At 45.4% G+C, this 11919-nt stretch overlaps 1 pseudogene; it reads left to right on the top strand.

Moving 5' to 3' along the window:
* Positions 1-3862: 3862 nt before the first annotated feature.
* Positions 3863-4682, top strand: LOC112918331 (large ribosomal subunit protein eL19-like; annotated as a pseudogene).
* The last annotated feature ends 7237 nt before the right edge of the window (positions 4683-11919 follow it).

Genomic DNA, 11919 nt, shown 5'->3' on the forward strand with positions numbered 1-11919 from the left:
TGCTACCATCTAGGCAAGAGGGGAGAGTGGTTTGGACAAAGGTGGTAGCAGTTACGGTGGTGAATGGAGGCTTGATTGGGTTCTAGTTTGCCATAGGGTTGACAGGACTCTGATGGATTGGATGGGGTGCCAGAAGGAAGCACTGGGTGAGGAGGGATGCTTTACCCAAGCTGGAGAAGCCTGGATTAGGAAAACTCTGTGTTTTTGTTTTGTTACCTTTGAGATGCACTAAAGGGATACACGTAGGGAAGGCAGTTAAATATTCAAGTGTGTTGATCTGGGGAGAGGTGGGAGCTGGACACATAATTTTGTAATTCATCAGCATATAGATTGTATTTAAAGCAACAAGATTGGGTATAACCACGTATGAAGTGACTTAAACTATAGAAGAAAAGTGGTCCTAAGGCTAGAGGCCTAGAATGCCTAAGATTTGGAGGCAGAGTAAAGGAAGAGGTGACCCAGAGAAATTCCAGTGATGTAGGAGGCAAATTGAGAGCACATGGTAATGGAAGCCAACAATGGATTGTGTTCTTAGTGGGAGGAAATGGCCATCTCTGCCAAATCCTGCAGTGTTGTCCAATTAGAGAGAATTGAAAATCGAGATTGTATTTGGCAAGGTGAAATCGCTGTTGACAGATTTGATTTTGAAGGTCATTTCAGCAAATTTCATGAACATATCACTGGAGTGGATTGAACAGAGAGAAGTGAGAAAGTAGATAGAAAGTACTGGCAATTGTTGGTAAATTCTCCTGTGAAAGGGTGCTGAGAGTCAGGGCAGAAGCCAGGGAGGGTGTGTACTCTAGAGACTTTATTTACAGACAACACTTAAGGCATGATGCAGAAAAGTGCAAATAATGGTCAGAGTAAAACTTGACAGGCATGCAATCCAGAGCTCTAGAAAGGAGAGAGTATAGTTCTTCCTTGTGACAAGAGAGTGTACATATATTCAGAGTTAGGTGGGTTGTAGATTGGATGGTGGGAAGGTGAGGTAATTCTCGCCTGTTGACTTCTCTTCCTTCAATGAAGTGTAAAGTGAGGTCACCAGTTGAGAGGGAGGGAAGATGAAGTATTAGAGGCTTAAGGATAAAGGAGACGTGACATAAACAACATGGGGAGTCAGGAGCAATGTCATATTCATAGTTGTATCCTAGCACAGTGCCTGGGACATTGTAGGCACTTAAAGAAAAAAATGTTTGAACTGTGAATGAACGTAAGATCCAGAAAAGAAAGAATCGTGATACGCATCAATGACTTACATCTTAATAACAAGAGTGGTATATTTGGTTTACAAATGGTGTAGGATCTACTTGAATTTATTCAATAAGTTCTAGAATACTACAGGAAGGGGGCATCCTTGCAAGAGGTAATTGAGACAAGATTACTACCTGACACTTTATTTACAAGGCTGCTTTTCCCACTGTGCTAACCTTTTCAAGGATAAGTGGATTCTGTTTTTTTTATCTCTGTATTCTCAGGACATACATCAAATGGTACCTGGCACAATGTAAGTGCACAACGATGCCTTTTTAAAAATAAATAGATGGGGGCAGCCCAGGTGGTTGAGCGGTTTAGCATTGCCTTCAGTCCAGAGCCTGATCCTAGAGACCTGGGATCGAGTCCCATGTAAGGCTCCCTGCATGGAGCCTGCTTCTCCCTCTGCCTGTGTCTCTGCCTCTCTCTCTCTCTCTCTCTCTCTCTCTCTGTGTGTTTCTCATGAATAGATAAATAAAATATTAAAAAAATAAATAAATAGATGGCTATAAACACCAGGAGCTTCTAATCTCAAGAGGACTTAGAGGCTGAAATAGAAAAGTCATCAAAAGAATTTAAATATTACATAGAGGAAAAGCTGTAGTGGATTGATTATAAAGACAAACAGATGTTCTATGGACATTTTGAGGAGGTCACAATATGCGACACTACATCCCCACAAAACTTCCTTTGTGGCATTATTTCAAGAACGAAAAATGATCTAAATGGATTTTGGCTCTCATTAATATGCCAACTCATTCTCAATGGAGTTTACAGACTCTTTGATCTTTTCTGCATAATAGTAACAGATTTTGTCCTGTTCAGCTAACACTGTGTTACCGTAAACTACATTCCCAGATGCTTCTGTCTGGCATCTGTCACCCGTCTGGCTGACTCTCTTCCTCTAGAAAGACTTGGAGAGATGTCTTTACCATCCAGCTGATAAAGCACCACATTCATCCATACCTCTGGGGAAGGCCAGCCCAGGGAAGTTTGGACCAAGCAGGCAGATCCTGGCTCCGTTTGGCTCCTACGTTAGGCTTTTCTTACCTAGAGTTTTGTGTAACAGGGCCTCCCCATTTCTTGGAACGTCACTTTCAGAAGTCAAATATTTGGAAAAAAAAAAAAGAAATAGAGGAAAAAATGCTTGGAAGTATATGAGGGAAGATAGCAAAATAGAAACAGAAAGGGAGGAAAAGAGAAATCCAACCACTTTAAAGTCAGTTAATACTAATTATAGCCATTCAATAAAAATACAACAGAAAATACAATAAAAGATTAAGGGATATAATAAACTGGGGTGCCTGGGTGGCTTGGTCAGTTAAGTGTCTGGCTTCTGCTCAGGTCATGATCCCAGGGTCCTGGGATGGAACTCTCGGTGGGGAGCCTGCTTCTCCTTCTCTTTCTCTCTCTGCCTGCCTCTCCCCCGCTTGTGCTCTCTTTCTCCTTTTGCCAAATCAATCAATATTTTTTTCAAAATAAGAATATTATAAACTTCATGGCCAATTTTAAAACATAGCAAGGGGGGATCCCTGGGTGGCTCAGCGGTTTAGGGCCTGCCTTCAGCCCAGGGCATGATCCTCGACACCCAGGGTGGAGTCCCACATTGGGCTCCCTGCATGAAGCCTGCTTCTCCCTCTGCCTGTGTCTTCCTCTCTCTCTATGTGTGTCTTTCATGAATAAATAAATAAAATCTTAAAAAAAAAAAACATAGCAAGGCGGTAAGGAAAGAAAAGTTGAGAAAGAAATGCAACTCCAAACTGATCATTGTGTCCTGTAACAAAGATCACAGAAGCTATTTTTATAATAGGCAGACAATGTGTGGCCATAGTTATCTCTGGTTTCATGTGTATATATCACAACAAAGCACGAGAGAGAGAGAGAGAGAGAGAGAGAGAGAGAGAGAGAGAGAGAGAGAGAGAGAGAATACAAACTACTTACTAAGGCTTTTACTAGGCACACTTGGCTTTTTCTGATGTAGAAATAATTCCGAAGGGGGAAGGTGGTGAACCCTTACTCAGTCATTCTGTAAGTGGCTCGCGCCCTCTAGTGGATACTTAGTCCCCTGCATGTGGCTTTTAAATAGCACTTCTGAGATAAAGGTCTTTGGGGAAAAAATAACTGAAATTTTTTAGAGGGGGAAAAACTACTCAAGTTTTAATGTCCTGATGTAGAGGGGTTTTTCCCCAGTGTTTTCTGGCAGCGAAGCTAAATTTTTTAAAAGATTTTATCCATTTATTTATGAGAGACACACAGAGACAGAGACACAGGCAGAGGGAGAAGCAGGCTCCTTGCTGGGAGCCCGACGCGGGACTCGATCCTGGGGCTCCAGGATCTTGCCCTGGGCCCAAGGCAGGTGCCAAACCGCTGAGCCACCCAGAGATCCCCGAAGCTAAAATTTTTTAATTGGGGAAAACACAATATTTGTCTGTAACATAATTAATTAAAAATAAGCTGTCTTAAAAAAAAAAAAAAGGCTGGCTTTGGGGCGCCTCGCTGGCTCAGTCCCTCGAGCCAAGGTTGAGTTCAAGCCACATGTTGGATGTAGAAATGACTTAAAAATAAAATCTCGCTTTTTCGCAACGGGTCTGCCGCCAGAACACAGGCGTGAAAACCACCGCTAAACCTAAACCAGAATGGGAAAGGAAGGGACTCACATCAACATCGTGGTCATCAGGTTCTTCCCTTTGCACTGGGTTCAGAAGAGGCTTGTCCCCTCTTCTGTCCCTGTGGCAGAAGGAAGGTCACGTTGGACCCCAATGAAGTCGCCAATGCAAACTCCCATCAGCAGATACGAAAACTGATCCAGGATGGGCTGCTTATCTGGAAGCCTGTGACTGTGCATTCCCGAGCTCGGTTCCAGTAAAACACTCCCGCCCTCTGGAAGGGCAGGCCTATGGGCATTGGTAAGAGGAAAGGTGCTGCCAGTGCTCCAGTGCCTGAGACGTGGATGAGAAGGATGAGAATTCTACACAGGCTGCTGGGAAGCTACCGTGAATCTAAGAAGATTGACTGCCAGCCACATGTATCATAGCCTGTACCTGAAAGTGAAGGGTCACGTGTTCAAGAACAAGTGGATTCTCATGGAACACATCCATGAGCTGAAGGCAGGCAAGGCTCGCAAGAAGCTTCTGGCTGGAGCAGCCTGAGTGGCTCAGCGATTTAGAGCCGCCTTAGGCCCAGGGCCTAATCCTGGAGACCCCTGCATGGAGCCTGCTTCTCCCTCTGCCTGTGTCTCTGCCTCTCTCTCTCTCTCTCTCTCTCTCTGTCTCATGAATAAATTAAAAAAAAAAAAAGGAAGCTTCTGGCTGACCAGGCTGAGACCCGCAGATCTAAGACCATGGAGGCCTGCAAGTGCCGTGAAGAGCGGCTCCAGGCCAAGAAGGAGGAAATCATCAAGACTGTCCAAGGAGGAAGAGACCAAGAAATAAAACTCCCTCTCTTGTCTGTACATAGCGGCTTCAGCATTAATCAGATCAGTTATTCAATAAAACCAACCTTTATCTGCCAAAAAAAAAATTGTTGTCATTGGACACATGGATTTGGGCAAGTCTACCACTACTGGCCATCTGATCTACAAATGTGGTGGGATCGACAAAAGAACTATCGAAAAATTTGAAAAGGAGGCTGCTGAGATGGGAAAAGGCTCCTTCAAGTATGCCTGGGTCTTGGATAAACTGAAAGCTGAACGTCAACATCAGCTTGGAAATTCAAGACCAGCAAGTATTATGTGACCATCATTGATGCCCCAGGACACAGAGACTTTATCAAAAACATGATTACAGGCACATCTCAGGCTGTGCTGTCCTGATTGTTGCTGCTGGTGTTGGTGAATTTGAAGCAGGTATCTCCAAGAATAGGCAGACCCGGGAGCATGCCCTTCTGGCTTACACACTGAGTGTAAAACAACTAGTTGTTGGTGTTAACAAAATGGAGTCCACTGAACCACCCCACAGCCAGAAGAGATACGAGGAAATCATTAAGGAAGTCAGCACCTACATTAAGAAAACTGGCTATAACCCCAACACAGTAGCATTTGTGCCAATTTCAGGTTGGAATGGTGACAACATGCTGGAGCCAAGTGCTAACATGTCTTCATTCCAGGGATGGAAAGTCACCCGTAAAGATGGGAATGCCAGTGGAACCACACTGCTTGAAGCTCTGGATTGCATTCAGCCACCAACTCATCCAACTGTTAAGCCCTTGCGTCTGCCTCTCTAGGACGTCTACAAAATTGGTGGTATTGGTACTGTCCCAGTGGGTGGAGTGGAGACTGGTGTTCTTAAGTCTGGCATGGTGGTCACCTTTGCTCCAGTCAATGTTACAACTGAAGTAAAGTCTGTTGAAATGCACCATGAAGCTTTGAGTGAGGCTCTTCCTGGGGACAATGTGGGCTTCAGTGTCAAGAACGTATCTGTTAAAGATATTCATTGTGGCAATGTGTTGGTGACAGCAAAAATGACCCACCAATGGAAGTAGCTGGCTTCACCGCTCAGGTGATTATCCTGAACCATCCAGGCCAAATCAGTGCTGGATATGCACCTGTGCTGGATTGTCACACAGCTCACATTCCTTGCAAGTTTGCTGAGCTGAAGGAGAAGATAGGTCGTCGTTCCAGAAAAAAGCTGGAAGATGGTCCCAAGTTCTTGAAATCTGGGGATGCTGCCATTGTTGATATGGTTCCTGGCAAACCTATGTGTGTTGAGAGCTTCTCTGACTATCCTCCTCTGGGCCGTTTTACTGTTCGTGACATGAGACAGACAGTTGCTGTGGGTGTCATCAAAGCAGTGGACAAGAAGGCAGCTGGAGCTAGCAAAGTCACCAAGTCTGCCCAGAAAGCTCAGAAGGCTAAATGAATATTATCCCCAATACCTGCCGCCCCAGTCTTTTTTTTTAAAAATTTTTATTGCAGTTCAATTTGCCAACATATAGCATACTCAGGGGAATATTTTAAAAAACCAGAGCTGGGGGCTCTCACAATGCCAGATTTCAGGTTGTTCTACAAAGCTGTGATCATCAAGACAGTGTGGTACTGGCACAAAAACAGACACATAGATCGATGGAACAGAATAGAGAACCTAGATATGGCCCCTCAACTCTATATTCAACTCTATATGTCAACTAATATTTGACAAAGCAGGAAAGACTATCCACTGGAAAAAAGACAGTCTCTTCAATAAATGGTGCTGGGAAAATTGGACAGCCACGTGCAGAGGAATGAAACTGGACCATTCTCTTACACCACACACACAAAGATAAACTCAAATTGAATGAAAGATCTAAATGTGAGACAAGAATCCATCAAAATCCTAGAGGAGTACATAGGCAACACCCTTTTTGAACTTGGCCACCCCAGTCTTACTTAGTCAGTGGTGGAAGAACCGTCTCAGAACTGTTTGTGTCAATTGGCCATTTAAGTTTAATAGTAAAGGACTGGTTAATGATAACAATGCATCGTCAAACCTTCAGAAGGAAAGGAGAATGTTTTGTGAACCATTTGTTTTTTTTGTGCATGTGTGGCAATTTTAAGTTATTAGTTTTTAAAATCAGTACTTTTTAATGGAAACAACTTGACCAAAAATCTGTCACAGAGTTTTGAGACCTATTAAAACAGAAGTTTAGGACAGCCCGGGTAGCTCAGTGGTTTAGTGCCGACTTCAGCCCAGGGTGTGATCCTGGAGACCCAAGATCAAGTCCCACATCGTGCTCCCTGCATGGAGCCTGCTTCTCCCTCTGCCTATGTCTGTGCTGCACCCCCCTCTGTGTCTCTCATGAATAAATAAATAAAATCTTTAAAAAAAAGTTTAATGAGAAAAATAAATAAATAAAAATAAAATCTAAAAAAAAAGGTGTCTGACAAAATGAAATGGCAGTGAAAGAGACAATAGGAAAGCTTCCTCTTATCCATTTGCCAATATCTTCATCCAACTCTAAAGATTTTGCACACGGAATTTAACTCTGCAAATGGGTCAATATTATGCTATTAGTTGCTATTTACATATTAGTGAATATACTTGTAAAAACTTAGTTAACTAGACTTCTTTTCCTTATAGTCTATATGTAAGACCATCCTTTCACTTATGCTAATATAGTTCTTTACAGAGCTTGCTATAATTTTTTTGTGTGTGAATTTGTAGCTTAATCCAGTGCTAAACATGATAGAAAAAAAGTCTGCACTTTGATTCGTTACTGTGTTTTCAGTGAACAGCAAAGACTGTATGATTAATACAGCTCTAACAAAAATAAGGTAACTATGTCATGTGTTGGTCCATTATTTGATAGGCAAAAGCAAGCTGTGGTATTGACAAAATTCTTTCACAGACACTGTTGGCACCAAAGAAGATGGACCAGATCAGGGAGAGTAAGAAAGGAGTTTTTTTTTTTCTTCAAGTTTTTATTTAAATTCCAGTTAGTTAACATACAGTATAAATTTAGTTTCAGGTGTAGAATTTAGCAGATTCAACACTTACATATTACACCCGGCGCTCTCATCACAAGTGCGCTCCGAAATCCCTATCACCCATTTAGCCCATCACCCTGCCCTCTCTTCTGGTCACCATCAGTTTGTTCTCTATGGTTAAGAATCTGTTTCTTTGTTTTCTTCTCTTTTCTTCCCCCAATGTTCATTTATTTTGTTTCTTAAATTCCACATAAGAGTGAAACCATGTGGTATTTGCCTTTCTCTGACTTATTTTGCTTAGCATAATACTTTCAATCCATCCACATCATTGCAAATGACAAGATTTCATTCCTTTTTATGGCTGAGGAACATTCCATTGTGTATATATTTAGATAGATATAGATAGATAGATCCCACATATTTTTTTAAAAGATTTTATTTATTTATTCATGAGAGACACACACAGAGAGACAGAGAGGCAGGGACATAGGCAGAGAGAGAAGCGGTATAGGCAGAGAGATAAGCAGCCACATCTTCTTTATTCATTCATTAATCAATGGACATTTGGGCTTTTTACATAATTTGGCCATTGTTGATAATGCTGTTATAAACATCGGGGTACATGTATCCCTTCAAATTGGTATTTTTGTATCGTTTGGGTAAATGATATTAATGGATCATATGGTAGTTCTATTTTCAACTTTTTGAGAAACCTCCATACTGTTTTCCAGAATGGCTGCACCTGTTTGCATTCCCATCAACAATTTAAGAGGGTTTCCCCTTTCTCAACATCCTTGCCAACACCTGTTGTTTCTTGTGTTTGGGTGTTGAGTTTAAGTTCTTTATAGATTTTGGATACCAACTCTTTATCAGATACGTCATTTGCAAACACCTACTATTCCATAGGTTGCCTTTTAGTTTTGTTGATTGTTTCCTCCATGGTGCAGAAGCTTTTTATTTTGATGAAATCCCTATAGTTTGTTTTTGTTTTTGTTTCCCTTGCCTCAGGAGACATATCTAGTAAGAAGTTGCGACAGCCAATGTCAAAGAGGTTACTGGCAAAATCCTCTGGGATTTTGATGGTTTCCTCTCTTACCTTTAGGTCTTTCATCCATTTTGAGTTTATTTTGTGTATGGTGTAAGAAAGTAGTCCAGTTTCATTCTTCTGCATGTGGCTGTCCAGTTTTCCCAACAGCATTTGAAGAGACTTTTTTCCATTGAATATTCTTTCCTGCTGTGTCGAAGATTAGTTGACCATAGAGTTGTGGGTCCATTTCTGGGTTTTCTATTCTGTTCCACTGATCTATGTGCCTATATTTTTGTAAAAGATTTTATTTATTTATTCATGAGAGAGGCAGAGACACAGGCAGGGGGAGAAGCAGGCTTCTCATGCGGAGCCTGATGTGGAACTAGATCCCAGGACTCAGGGATCATGACCTGAGCCAAAGGCAGATGCTCAACCACTGTGCCACCCAGGTGCCCCAAAGGTATCCAAACTTAATGAGGTAAATGGATTTGTGGCCAGACAACACAAATATTATTTAGAAATACATTTAAATCACCAAACGTTTAGCTGATTTGGTTATTAAGTTAAAATGGTAGAAGCCTGGGCCGCATAATGCAGCCAGTAGAAATGGGTACTGGCTGTGGCCAATTAAAAGTTGCTTCTTGTCAGGACTGCATATGTGGTTGGGGATAGGCTTCACTTGCCCAAGACCAGCTGATTCACTTGTACTGAGCATGTGCTACACAGGTCAGGTTAGCTGGGGACCTGTTACAGGAAGTATCAGGAGAAGCCTGATGGTGGTGAGGCCAGGAAGCTATTGGGGATACCTGTATTTGCCTAATTCCAAGCCCTAATCTCCACAATGCACATATTCCCCCTATAGGCAGAGCTGGAGGAAACTGCACTGCCTTGCCAAGGTGGGGCCAGGCCTGACAGTGTGGGCATTCCGCAGCTGGATATGTCGGTATAATGATAAAAAGAGATTGTGCTAAGGAGAAAAGAAAAAAATCTCTGAACCCCTAAAGAATCATTAGAAAAGGCGTTTTAAAACACAGTGAAATTGCACACATAGAAAAAATTGAGGCTTACATAGCAGAAATAACCACTCAATAAATAATAAGCAGGAGGGGGGGAAACATCCGAGTTCCCTGATCTCCAGGCTCCGCGCTGCGAGGTCCCCGCCCAAGGTGGGACGCGGGGGTGCGTGCTGCGCTGCGCAGGCGGGAGCCTGGACCCGGGCAGCCGTGTGGACAGGCCAGAAAACCAGAAGTGAGCAGGTGGGGATACGACGCATCTGCGTAACCTGCACAAAGGCAGATGCTGCCCCTGGACTCCGGGCTGAGGAGACAGGGCTGCCTGGTCAGGACCGAGTTAGCTGGGGAGACCCGAGGGAGCCCTGCCGACCCGGCAGAGGGGGACCGACTGGCCACTGTAAAGCTGCTGCCTCGGCAGGATTTTTGGGGTGGGCTCCCTCTGCCCTGGAGGCTGTGCGGGTGGCTTGGGGCCAAAGCGAATCCCCCAGCCGGGAGGGCCCGGGCTGCGCTGGGAGCGAGGGCTGTGCCCAGGCCAGGGCCGGCGTCCGGAGGCGCCACGCGTGGAAACAGGGCATCTGCCTAATTCAAGGCCTGATCTCCACCGAGGTGCATAGTCCCCCTGAAGGCGGAGCTGAGGGGAGCTGGGGCACTGCCTCGCCGGAGCTGGGCCCCAGAGAAAGCCGGGAGGGGAGCCTGGGTGGCCCCGCCTGTCAAGCAGCAGACGCTGGGTTTCAGCTCCGGTCTCAGCGCGGGAGGTGGAGGGGCTCCTGCGGGTCTCTGCTCCCAGCACGGGGCGGGGTGGGGGGGTGGGGGTGGGAGGGGCATGGCACTCCCTCGCCTCCACGCCTTTTAAAAAAAGAGAGAGGGGATCCCTGGGTGGCTCAGTGGTTTGGCGCCTGCCTTTGGCCCAGGGCGTGATCCTGGAGTCCCAGGATCGAGTCCCACATCGGGCTCCCTGCATGGAGCCTGCTTCTCCCTCTGCCTGTGTCTCTGCCTCTCTCTCTCTCTCTATCATAAAAAATAAATTTAAAAAAAGACAAAAAAAGATAAAAATAAAAAATAAAAAAAGAGAGACATACCTGAGAGCTTTGACTGCTCGAGGGGACCCCATCAAGGCAGCCAGTCCAAATGAGGACAGTCACCAGTTTGAAGCTGCCACCTCAGAAGCGTCGTGGGGCGGCCGCTCTGCCTGGAGGCTGGCGGTGCAAGGGGTTGGGGGCGGGCCTGAGCTCACGGCTCCCGAGGCCCGGGCTGCCCGGGAGCCTGCTGGGCTGCGCGCTGCGCACGTGCAAGATGAGTAGCCTGGGCTCTGGGACAGGGCAAATGTTTGTGGAGAGGACCGGTCATGGGATGGAGCTGTAGGGGGGACAAGGCCTCTGCATAATTCCAAGGCCTAAGCAACATGAACGTGCATCTCCTCCCTGAAGGCCAAGCTTCGGGGGCACGGACTTCCTTGTGAAGATGAGCTCTGGCCATCTGCTGGGGAATGCTTTACTGAGAGACGTTTGGGAGACGTGATTACCGCTAAGCGCAGGACCCCATCGGGCGGCCGGTCAAATGGGGACTATTGCAGTTTAAAGGTGCCCCCTTAGGGGATCCCTGGGTGGCGCAGCGGTTTAGCGCCTGCCTTTGGCCCAGGGCGCGATCCTGGAGACTCGGGATCGAATCCCACGTCGGGCTCTCGGTGCATGGAGCCTGCTTCTCCCTCTGCCTGTGTCTCTGCCTCTCTCTCTCTCTCTCTGTGTGACTATCATAAATAAATAAAAAAATTAAAAAAAAAAAAAAAAAAAAAAGAAAGGTGCCTCCTTAGAAGGGTTTTCAGAGGTGGGCTCTGTCCACCAAAAGGCTATGCAGGGGGTGGAGGCCTGACCCCAGGACAAAAGGCCTGGAGAGCCCCAGCTGTCCTCGGCAGGCTGATGGGGTATATTCTGGGCGTTCACAAGTGGAGTATGTCAGGGTAGCCCAGCGCCCTGGAACAATGCAGTTTCTGGAAAGGCCAGCTTCAAGGGAGCAAGTTGAGGGGTGGGGTGCAGGTAGCTGGCATCTGCCTGACTCTAGGTGCTAGCATATGCCAATGCACATATACCTCCTGAGGGCAGAGCTAGAAGAATCTGGACTGCCTTGTCAGGGAGGGTCTGCTTGGGATCATCCTTGTGCTCTCCAATAAGAGACACCTGGGAGCCTTGATTTCTGGAGAAGTCCAGGACACCATCAGGCAGCCAGTTAAA

This window comes from Vulpes vulpes, chromosome 3 (genome assembly GCF_048418805.1).
Source record: "Vulpes vulpes isolate BD-2025 chromosome 3, VulVul3, whole genome shotgun sequence".
NCBI classification, from domain to species: domain Eukaryota; kingdom Metazoa; phylum Chordata; class Mammalia; order Carnivora; family Canidae; genus Vulpes; species Vulpes vulpes.